Here is a 10,218-nt window from a genome sequence, read left to right on the forward strand (position 1 = left end):
ATCAGTTTGGTTTGGCCTACTAGATTGATCTTTCCTGCCATGGGAGAAGTGCTTCGCTTTGGGTTCAATCTTGCGGTGTCCTTACCCAGTGACAGAAAGGGTTGCAAGGCACGTATTGTATTGTTGCCATCGAGGATAACAAGATGGGGTTTATATCATATTGCTTGAGTTTATCCCTCTACATCATGTCATCTTGCTTAATGCGTTACTCTGTTCTTATGAACTTAATACTCTAGATGCAGGCAGGAGTCGGTCGATGTGTGGAGTACTAGTAGTAGATGCAGGCAGGAGTCGGTCTACTTGTTACGGACGTGATGCCTATATAAATGATCATGCCTAGATAATCTCATAATTATTCACTTTTCTATCAATTGCTCGACAGTAATTTGTTCACCCACCGTAATACTTATGCTAACTTGAGAGAAGCCACTAGTGAAACCTATGGCCCCCGGGTCTATCTCTTATCATATTTGCTTCCAATCTACTTTTATTTGCATCTTTACTTTTTGCATCTATATTATAAAATACCAAAAATATATTTATCTTATCATACTATCTTTATTAGATCTCACTTTCGCAAGTGGCCGTGAAGGGTTTGACAACCCCTTTATTGCGTTGGTTGCGAGTTATTTATTTGTTTGTGTAGGTGCGTGGGACTTTTGAGGAGCCTCCTACTGGATTGATACCTTGGTTCTCAAAAACTGAGGGAAATACTTACGTACTGTTGCTGCATCACCCTCTCCTCTTCGAGGAAAACCAACGCAATCTCAAGACGTAGCAAGAAGGATTTCTGGCGTTGTTGCCAGGGAGGTCTTCGCTCAAGTCAAGACATACCAAGTACCCATCACAAACCCATCTCCCTCGCATTTACATTATTTTCCATTTGCCTCTCATTTTCCTCTCCCTCACTTCACCCTTGTCATTTTATTTGCCCTCTCTTTCCCAATCTCCTCCTCTCTTTTTTGCTTGCCTTTTTCTGTTTGCTTGTGTGTTGGATTACTTGTTGCCATGGCGCAAGATAATACCAAATTGTGTGATTTCTCGAATACCAATAATAATGATTTCCTTAGCACTCCGATTGCTCCTCTTAATGATGTTGAGTCTTGTGAAATCAATAATGCTTTGCTAAATCTTGTTATGAAAGATCAATTCGCCGGCCTTCCTACCGAAGATGCCGCTACTCATCTAAACAACTTTGTTGATTTGTGTGATATGCAAAATAAGAAAGATAAGGATAACAATATTGTCAAATTGAAGTTATTTCCGTTTTCACTTAGAGATCGTGCTAAAGTTTGGTTTTCGTCTTTGCCTAAAAATAGTATTGATTCTTGGAACAAGTGCAAAGATGCTTTTATCTCTAAGTATTTTCCTCCCGCTAAGATTATCACTCTTAGGAACAATATTATGAATTTTAAACAACTTGATCATGAGCATGTTGCCCAATCTTGGGAAAGAATGAAATTGATGCTTTGCAATTGCCCTACTCATGGTTTGAATTTATGGATGATCATACAAAAATTTTATGCCGGTTTGAACTTTGCTTCTAGAAATATCTTAGATTCGGCCGCGGGAGGCATGTTCATAGAAATAACGTTAGGAGATGCTACAAAACTTCTTGATAATATTATGGCTAATTATTCTCAATGGCACACCGAAAGATCTTCTAGTAAAAAAGTGCATGCTATAGAAGAAATCAATGTTTTGAGTGGAAAGATGGATGAACTTATGAAATTGTTTGCTACTAAAAATACTCCTCTTGATCCCAATGATATGCCTTTGTCTTCCTTGATTGAGAATAATAATGAATCTATGGATGTGAATTTTGTTGGTAGGAATAGTTTTGGAAACAATGCTTATAGAGGAAACTTTAATGCTAGACCGTTCCCTAGTAATTCCTCTAATAATTATGGAAATTCCTACAATAATTCTTATGGTAATTTTAATAAGATGCCCTCTGATTTTGAGAATAGTGTGAAAGAATTTATGATTTCTCAAAAGAATTTTAATGATTTGGCTAGGAACGTTGATAGACTTTCACTTGATGTTGATTCTCTTAAACTTAGATCTTCTCCTCCTAAGCATGATATCAATGAGTCTCTCAAAGCAATGATAATTTCCATTGATGAGTGCAAAGAAAGAACCGCTAGATTGTGTGCTAAGAAAGATTGCTTTATAAAAGCGTGTTCTTCTAGTTTCCATGAAAATAATGATGAGGATCTTAAAGTTATTGATGCGTCTCCTATTAGATCTATGTTTTGCAATATGAATCTTGATAATTATGGGACTGATGATGAATCAACTTTGCCTAGAAGGCGTCCAAAGAATTCGGAGTTTTTAGATCTTGATGCTAAATTTGGTAAAAGTGGGATTGGAGAGGTCACAACTTTAAATAGCGTTGAACCCACTATCTCGGATTTCAAGGAATTTTATTATGATAATTGTTCTTTAGAAGGTTGTATTTCTTTGTTGCAATCTGTTGTTAATTCTCCTCATGCTTATAGTCAAAATAAAGCTTTTACCAAACATATTGTTGATGCCTTGATGCAATCTTATGATGAAAAACTTAATTTGGAAGTTTCTATACCTAGAAAACTTAATGATGAGTGGGAACCTACTATAAAGATTAGAATTAAAGATCATGAGTGTTTTGCTTTGTGTGATTTGGGTGCTAGTGTTTCCACGATTCCGAAAACTTTATGTGATATTCTAGGTTTCCATGATCTTGATGATTGCTCTTTAAATTTGCACCTTGCGGATTCCACCATTAAAAAGCCAATGGGAAGGATCAATGATGTTCTCATTGTTGCAAATAGAAATTTGGTGCCCGTGGATTTTATCGTTCTTGATATAGATTGCAATCTTTCTTGCCCTATTATTCTTGGTAGACCTTTCCTTAGAACGATTGGCGCGATTATTGATATGAAGGAAGGGAATATTAGATTCCAATTTCCATTAAATAAAGGCATGGAGCACTTTCCAAGAAAGAAAGTCAAATTACCTTATGAATCTATCATGCGGGCTACTTATGAGTTTAGTGCCAAAGATGGCACTACTTGAATCTATCTTCGCTTTTATGCCTAGCTAGGGGCGTTAAACGATAGTGCCAGTTGGGAGGCAACCCAATTTTCTTTATGTTTTTTGTTTTTGTTCCTTTTTAGTAATAAATCTTGATCTACCTTCTGTTTATATGTGTTTTTATCTATTAATTAGTGTTTGTGCCAAGTAGAACCTATAGGATAACCTATGATGATAGTTGATTTGATTCTGCTGAAAAACAGAAACTTTGCACGCATGAATTTAGTTATGTTAATTCACAGAAACACGCTTTTGCGTTAATTATTTTTTCTGCTGATCAATAAACAAATTGTCCAGGACTTCCTATTTTGGTAGGATTTTTAGAGTTCCATAAGTTTGCGTTAGTTACAGATTGCTACAGGCTGTTCTGTTTTTGACAGATTCTATTTTTCGTGTGTTGTTTGCTTATTTTGATGCATCTATGGCTGATAAAATAGTTTATAAACCATAGAGAAGTTGGAATACAGTAGGTTTAACACCAAAATAAATAAATAATGAGTTCATTACAGTACATTATGTGGTGGTTTTGTTTTCTTTCACTAACGGAGCTTATAAGATTTCCTGTTGAGTTTTGTGTTGTGAAGTTTTCAAGTTTTGGGTAAAGCTTTTATGAACTATGGAATAAGGAGTGGAAAGAGCCTAAGCTTGGGGATGCCAAAGGCACCCCAAGATATTCAAGGATAGCCAAAAGCCTAAGCTTGGGGATACCCCGGGAAGGCATCCCCTCTTTCGTCTTCGTTCATTGGTAACTTTACTTGGAGCTATATTTTTATTCGCCACATGATATGTGTTTTGCTTGGAGCGTCGTGTATTATATTAGTCTTTTCTTTTTAGTTTACCACAATAATCCTTGCTGTACACACCTTTTGGGAGAAGCCTACTTGATTAGAATTTGCTAGAATACTCTATGTGCTTCACTTATATCTTTTGAGCTTGATAGTTTTTGCTCTAGTGCTTCACTTATATCTTTTAGGGCACGGTGGTGTCTTAATTTTGAAGAAATTTCTAGTCTCTCATGCTTCATTTATATATTTTTGAGAGTCTTTTAGAACAACATGGTATTTGCTATGGTTTTAAAGTTGGTCCTAGAATGATGAGCATCCAAGTTGGGTATAATAAAAACTATTATAGGAAGAGAATTGGATGCTATGATCAATATGATGCTTGATAATTGTTTTGAGATATGGAGGTAGTGATATTAAAGTCATGCTAGTTGGGTGATTATGAATTTAAAGAATGCTTGTGTTGAAGTTTGTGATTCCCGTAGCATGCACGTATGGTGAACCGCTTTGTGATGAAGTTGGAGCACAATTTTATTTATTGATTGTCTTCCTTATGAGTGGCGGTCGGGGACGAGCGATGGTCTTTTCCTACCAATCTATCCCCCTAGGAGCATGCGTGTAGTGCTTTGGTTTTTGATGACTTCTAGATTTTTGCAACAAGTATATGAGTTCTTTTGACTAATGTTGAGTCCATGGATTATACGCACCCTTTCACCCTTCCATCATTGCTAGCCTTTCTTGTGCCGCGCAACTTTCGCCAGTACCATACACCTACCATATACCTTCCTCAAAACAACCACCATACCTACCTATTATGGCATTTCCATAGCCATTCCGAGATATATTGCCATGCAACTTTCCACCGTTCCGTTCATATGACACGCATTACTTTTGTCATATTGCTCTTTGCATGATCATGTAGTTGACATTGTATTTGTGGCAAGGCCACCTTCATAATTTTCATACATGTCGCTCTTGATTCATTGCATATCCTGGTACACCACCGGAGGCATTCATATAGAGTCATATCTTGTTCCAGCTTTGAGTTGTAATTCTTGAGTTGTAAATCCATAAAAGTGTGATGATTTTCATTATTAGAGCATTGTCCTAGTGAGGAAAGGATGATGAAGACTATGATTCCCCCACAAGTCGGGATGAGACTTCGGACTTTACAAAAGAAAAAAAGAGAAAGGCCAAAAAAAAGAAGGCCAAAGAGAAAAAAGAAAAAAAGGAAAAAAAGAGAGAAAAGAAAAAATAAATAAAATGAGAGAAAAAGAGAGAAGGGACAATGCTACTATCTCTTTTTCCACACTTGTGCTTCAAAATAGCACCATGATCTTCACGATAGAGAGTCTCATATGTTCTCACTTTCATATACTAGTGGGAATTTTTCATTATAGAACTTGGCTTGTATATTCCAATGATGGGCTTCCTCAAAAATGCCCTAGGTCTTCGTGAGCAAGCAAGTTGGATGCACACCCACTTAGTTTCTTTTGTTGAGCTTTCATATATTTATAGCTCTAGTGCATCCGTTGCATGGCAATCCCTACTCACTCACATTGATATCTATTAATGGGCATCTCCATAGCCCGTTGATACGCCTAGTTGATGTGAGACTATCTTCTCCTTTTTTTTCTCCACAACCACCATTCTATTCCACATATAGTGCTATGTCCATGGCTCACACTCATGTATTGCGTGAAAGTTGAAAGAGTTTGAGATTATTAAAGTATGAAACAATTGCTTGGCTTGTCATCGGGGTTGTGCATGATTAAATACTTTGTGTGATGAAGATAGAGCAACAGCGAGACTATACGATTTTGTAGGGATAACTTTCTTTGGCCATGTTATTTTGAGAAGACATGATTACTTTGACTAGTATGCTTGAAGTATCACCATTTTCATGTTAATATGAACTTTTATTTTGTATCATTTGGATCTGAACATTCATGCCACAATAAACAAAATTACATTGAGAATTATGCTAGGTAGCATTCCACATCAAAAAATCACTTTTTATCATTTACCTACTAGAGGACGAGCAGGAATTAAGCTTGGGGATGCTTGATACGTCTCCAACGTATCTATAATTTTTGATTGTTCCATGCTATTAATCATTTTTGGGACTAACCTACTAACCGGAGGCCCAGCCCGTATTGTTGTTTTTTTTGCCTATTTCAGTATTTCGAAGAAAAGGAATACCAAACGGAGTCCAAACGGAATGAAACCTTCGGGAGCATGATTTTTGGAATGAACGTGATCCAAAGGACTTGGAGTGCAAGTCAAGAAGCAGCTGAGGCCTGCACAAGATAGGAGGGCGCCCCCCCTATAGGGCGCGCCCCCTGTCTTGTGGGCCCCTCGGGCATTGAACGACGTACTTCTTCCTCCTGTATAAGCCTACGTACCCCGAAAACATCCAGGGAGCAACCGAAACACAATTTCCACCGCCGTAACCTTCTGTATCCACGAGATCCCATCTTGGAGCCTTCGCCGGCACTCCGCCGGAGGGGGAATCAACCACGGAGGGCTTCTACATCAACATTCTTGCCCCTTCGATGAGTTGTGAGTAGTTTACCACAGACCTTCGGGTCCATAGTTATTAGCTAGATGGCTTCTTCTCTCTTGTTGGATCTCAATACAATGTTCTCCCCCTCTCTTGTGGAGATCTGTTCGATGTAAACTCTTTTTGCGGTGTGTTTGTCGAGATCCGGTGAATTGTGGGTTTATGATCAAGTTTATCTATGAATAATATTTGAATCTTCTCTGAATTCTTTTATGTATGATTGAGTTATCTTTGCAAGTCTCTTCGAATTATCAGTTTGGTTTGGCCTATTAGATTGATCTTTCTTGCTATGGGAGAAGTGCTTAGCTTTGGGTTCAATCTTGCGGTGTCCTAACATAGTGACATAAAGGGTTGCAAGGCACGTATTGTATTGTTGCTATCGAGGATAACAAGATGGGGTTTATATCATATTGCTTGAGTTTATCCCTCTACATCATGTCATCTTGCTTAATGCGTTACTCTGTTCTTATGAACTTAATACTCTAGATGCACGCAGGAGTCGGTCGATGTGTGGAGTAATAGTAGTAGATGCAGGCAGGAGTCGGTCTAGTTGTTACGGACGTGATGCCTATATGCATGATCATGCCTAGATAATCTCATAATTATTCGCTTTTCTATCAATTGCTCGACAGTAATTTGTTCACCCACCGTAATACTTATGCTATCTTGAGAGAAGCCACTAGTGAAACCTATGGCCCCGGGTCTATCCCTTATCATATTTGCTTCCAATCTACTTTTATTTGCATCTTTATTTTTTATATCTATATTATAAAATACCAAAAATATATTTATCTTATCATACTATCTTTATTAGATGTCACTTTCGCAAGTGGCCGTGAAGGGATTGACAACCCCTTTATTGCGTTGGTTGCGAGTTCTTAGTTTGTTTGTGTAGGTGCGTGGGACTTTTGAGGAGCCTCCTACTGGATTGATACCTTGGTTCTCAAAAACTGAGGGAAATACTTACGCTACTATTGCTGCATCACCCTCTCCTCTTCGAGGAAAACCAACGCAAGTTCAAGACGTAGCACATCCTACGTCTTTCTACATGGTATCGGTTTACCCTACGATCTCCATCGCTTCCGCCCTGCGCCGCCGCCGTCGCGCCCCCTCAACCTTAGGCCGCTGCCGCACCCTCTCTCCTGCTACCGCCGCCGCCACCGCAACTCACCAAACCCTACACCGCTGCTGCCGCTACCCTCCCGCAGCTGCCGCCACATCCTCCCAAACCCTAATTGCCGCTGCCATCTCCTCACAGCCGCCACACTTCCCTCCCCTCCAACGCAGCCGCCGTCTTACGCTGCTGTTGTCTTCTCCCTCCACCACCTCCAAAACCCTAACCCCACCGCGCTCCCCTCCCACCATGTCCCGCTCCAAGGCCGAACCCTCCGACGCCAGCTCCTTCGCTGGCACCATGTTCACCTCGGATCGCCTCAATAGGCTTCACATCAAGGATCATGTGCCCATCATCCTCGACCTCTACTCATCGTCCTACAATGCATGGTGCACCTACTTCGCGCTTTTGTTACGCTCCTACCATATCATTGAGCACATTGATGGGAGTGTCGACTTCACGACATGAAGGACGATGATGAGTGGCTTGTCGTGGACGCCTGTATTGTCAAGTGGCTCTTCCTCACCATCTCTCAAGGTCACTTCAACATGGTGAACTCCTGTCACCCCTCGGCGTACGCCATGTGGACACAGTTGTGCAATCTATTCCTCGACAATCAGCTCCAATGCGGTGTCTTCCTCCAAGGGGAATTCTTCACTATACAGCAAAACGATATTTCGATCGATGAGTACTGCACGCGGCTGAAGGTTCTCGCCGACGAGCTGCACGATGTCAGCATGACCATCGACGACTCCATCCTCCTCATCAACCTCCTTCGGGGCCTCCACCCCGACCTTGGCCAGTCTACGGCCAACCACTCCCTCATCACGTCGATGTACGCGAAGGCGGTCATGTACCTTCGTATGGAGGAGAAGCGTCTCCGCCACTCTGCCCGGCAGGTGACCCACACCGCCCTTCACGTCGGCCTCGATGCTCCTCCAACCCTGCCAGGGCCGCGGGCGCCTGCTCCTGCGCCTCCACCCGCGCCCGCGCCCTCGGGTGGTCGCAAGCAGAAGGGTCGCGGGGGCCAAGACCGCAACTCCAACATGGCGCCACGCCCTCCCGTGCCCGCGGCGGCTGCCCCTCCTCCGCCTTGGCTCTCAGGGTACAATCCCTGCACGGGAGTCATGCGTGCATACTCTATGCCCGTCCCCCGCCCACCAGCTCCGAGTATTCTCGGGCCACGGCCGACTCCTCCTGAGGTGCTGCTGACCATGCTGGTTCCCGCATCATACGACAACACTGTGGCCTACACTACAAAAAAATACACTTCCATGATGATACGTGTTTGTCACAGTAGGTCGCGTTTTTGTCATGCATGTACATCCATGATGATTTTATGACAGAATCAAGATAGTCATACCTGTGTTGTCGTAGAAGTGTTCCATGACATTACCAAAATTATCATCACAGAAGTGTCCACTTCCATGACGATAAATCGCGTGTCACAGAAGTGCTTTCGTCAAGGGTGACCAACACGTGGCATCCACCGTAACGGAACACCGTTAAGCTATCAGGTTGGATTTTGCATCCGATAACCCGTTAACAGCCCTGACCAATGGGAAATTTCCACGTGTAAAATTCTGATTGGCCGAAGGGAACACCTGTCAGCTCGTTAGTGGGCCAGATGTCGCCCGTCCATTGGAGGAGACATGCCTATGATACATCGACACGTGGTTGGGCCCAACAGAGGCCCATATAGGTTAAAAAGGCCGGCCCTATCAAAGGCCCATAGTACTTAATCAGGTACTAGTGGGCCAACCCAATAGCGACCTACTTAATAAAGGCCCATTTACGGCCCGAAGCCAGATCTGGCCCGTTAATTATTCGCCCAATATTTGGGCCCATTTACGGCCCGATGTTAGATCTGGCCCATTAATTGTTCGCCCAATATTTGGGCCCATTTGCGGTCCGAAGCCAGATCTGGCCCGTTAATTGTTCGCCGAATATTTGGGCCCAACTACAGCCCAGTGACTTTCGGCCTGTTAGAGGCCCGATGTAGACATGGGCCCATTTCAGCCCGGTGTGACTTTCGGCCTGGGAATGGCCCGTGCTGCCCATGGGCCATATATGGTCCAACGGGACATCGGGCCTACTAACGTCCCGTGCTAAAGGTGGCAACAGTTAAGCCCAATGTGACTTTGGGCCTGTTAAAGGCCTGTCGCGTAATTCGGCCCGTTGATGCATGTACTAAGGTTTCGGCCTCTTAAAGGCCCATGATATTAGTGGGCCAACTAAGGCCCGAGATATATTTCGGCCTGGTAACGGCCCGTGAGCTAATTGGGCCCAAAAAGGCCTGGTCTACATTTCGGCCTGCTGAAGGCCCGTCGACGACTAGTGAAAATTGAGGCCCAACATGCATTTTGGCCTGCTAAAGGCCCGTGGTTTCATCTCGGCCGTAACAGGCTAGTACAATATTCAGCCTGTTAATGGCCCAACGCTACCTGGGCCAAACTAAGCGCTGGGTCGACAAAAGGCCCAACTAAAATATAGGCTGGTGTAAGTTTGGGCCTGGAGCAATGTGTGAAGGCCCCAATCATTCGGGCCCAAGAAAGACGCAGGCCGACCCAATTGTGGCCCTCTAAAAACCAGGCCCGTTAGAGTCGAATGTTTTGGCCCGGTCGACTACATCTGATTTTTTTGAGATAGCGAATGATGGCAGTAACTAGTAGGAATTAAGAAAA

This window comes from Triticum dicoccoides, chromosome 6B (genome assembly GCF_002162155.2).
Source record: "Triticum dicoccoides isolate Atlit2015 ecotype Zavitan chromosome 6B, WEW_v2.0, whole genome shotgun sequence".
NCBI lineage: Eukaryota > Viridiplantae > Streptophyta > Magnoliopsida > Poales > Poaceae > Triticum > Triticum dicoccoides.